The sequence below is a fragment of the Tarenaya hassleriana genome, unplaced genomic scaffold (assembly GCF_000463585.1).
Source record: "Tarenaya hassleriana unplaced genomic scaffold, ASM46358v1 Cleome26, whole genome shotgun sequence".
Classification (NCBI taxonomy): domain Eukaryota; kingdom Viridiplantae; phylum Streptophyta; class Magnoliopsida; order Brassicales; family Cleomaceae; genus Tarenaya; species Tarenaya hassleriana.
The window spans coordinates 1,140,237-1,142,627 of NW_010965869.1; positions in this window are offsets into that span (position 1 = coordinate 1,140,237).

The following is a 2,391-nucleotide window of genomic DNA, read 5'->3' on the forward strand; positions in this document are numbered from 1 at the left end:
ATCGAATTATATATAGGGATAAATCAGAAGGTTGAGAAGTGCAAAGTGTCAACAGAAATATAGGAGAAGGGGCCATTGGAAAGGTATGCTACTTTCTTTTTTGAAGAGTGCTTTCAACTTTATCCTTGTCCCTAGAGGAATCAAGAACCTGGCGATGACACAGACTTTTATTCAGACAGAAAAATATAAGGTTCGAACCAGATCGTTCGAGCTCGCGAACCGATACACGAGCCATTAAAGATAATAAAATGTTAAATATAATAAAAATAATATTAATATATTTTAAAATAATAAAAATATTTAAATTTGAGAAATCTTTTTAAAATTATTTAAAAATATTGAAAAATAAAAATATTTTTTTAGCTCGCGAGCCAACTCATGGACTCGCTGAGCTGATCCGCGATGAGCCGAGCTCATAGCGAGCTAGCTCGTTTGACTCGTTTTTTTTTTCGGACTCAAAATTTTTCAGCCCAAATCAGGGAAATATGATCTGGTTCACGAGCCATCTCATTTATATCCTAAGCCAAATACATACTTTTTTATGGTAATTTTAATTCACCGGATAATGCCGAACAGTATAAATGAATTAAAATTGGACTCGGAATTGGTTTAGTAGTTTAAAAAAAATAAACATAATTTAGTAGAAAATGATTTGTGTGCAAAGGATTATCATCTTAAGACAAACAAGTCCAGGTTGTGGTGTCAAAGTGGTGTGGAAGCACACCCACCACCACAGTTCGAGCCACGCCAGGGACATCACATAATATCAAAAAAAAAATCTTAAGACAAACAACGGTATGTCTGTGTGTACGTGTATGTAAATACATTGTTAGTCGAAGTTGTCTGTAATATACTACGAAATGATCTGCAGTTTTGAAACTAAGAATATGGGTTTTCATGAATTCGTGTATACTTTTGATTTAAATAAAAATATTAGATTGAGGTTTAAGTTATATTAGGTTTTTTCTTCTAAGTGTTACATAATATTTAAATCTTTAAATGTCGTTTTCGAAAATTATAAAGAGTTGATAACTAATTAATCCGATAAATTACTAGAAACCATCCTTCACATGTTTTGTTGTTATTCATACGTAGATGAGATGAGACATTATAACAATCTCATGTTATATTTAGATAAAAAAAACGTCAAAGATGCCAACATATATGATCATAAAAGATTTGTGTGTGGGTGCGTCATGAATGGGTATTTGCCTATTTGGTCCATGCCAAAAGTTAAGAGTTTTAACCTAAACGTCTGCCAAGTATTTAGAGAGAGAGAGAGAGAGAGAGAGAGAGAGAGAGAGAGAGAGAGAGAGAGAGAGAGAGAGAGATTACCCATTGTAAATGACTAGAGCACATCCAAATACAAACTATTTCTTTGGGAACATCCTTCACATCTAATCAAAAGAAAAATACTGATTTCTTCTATGAACTTATGTAAAATTATACGCAATATATATATATATATATATATATACAGAGATATTTAAGGGAAAAAAGGTAGGAAGGGACCATGAGAAGTGACCTTAATTGTGTACATCTTAAGTGGCCCATTTGGCATTAGACCCATTAACAACTAAACATGATCACATGCATGCACTTTTTTATATTACTACTAATTAGATGCCCCTTTTCTTAAGCCCCCCAAAAAAAATGTATTTTTTTGTTGGTATATATAACTATATCCACTAATACTAAGTAAAAACCTCACTTGATCTTAATTTTTCTTTCATGTCATTATTTGATTAAAAGGGGCATGAGGCATGAAATTCCATGCACCATGGTTAATGTTTGCTAAATATGGAGGTTAATTATGATCACTATATAGTAATGGGGAAAATAATAAACAAAAAATAGAACTTAGATATTCTGAATAATGATTTAAAAGTTGTTTTTGTTTTTATTAAATTTTCAATTTTCAATTTCCAATTTAAAATTTTTATTTCTATAATGCAATTTGAAAAAAATATTGATTTGCATTATATTAAATTCCATTTGATAGTTCAATGTATAAAAAAAAGTTTAATCATTGACAAAATAGAATTTTTAGATAATTTTATTGACAATCGAAACAATTGAAATAGAGTTTTGAGATCAAGTTTCTTGATTATCGAGATATATACTTTCGGAATCAATCGGATCATAAGATCCGAACACTTGAACAATTTAAAAGTGTAAAAACATTTACGAAATTTATTATCTATTCCACATGTAGTTTCATTTATTAAAATTTGTGAAAATTTTATTTCTGTTAATCATTCTTTGAAAAGGAGATATGTAATGTTAGTAGGAGCTTTGCCTTGCGAACAATTTTAAGTAAATTAATAAAGAAAATAAAATTAGAAAATAAGGCAAATATTATCACAAGGTTTTGATTATGGATGAGGGAAA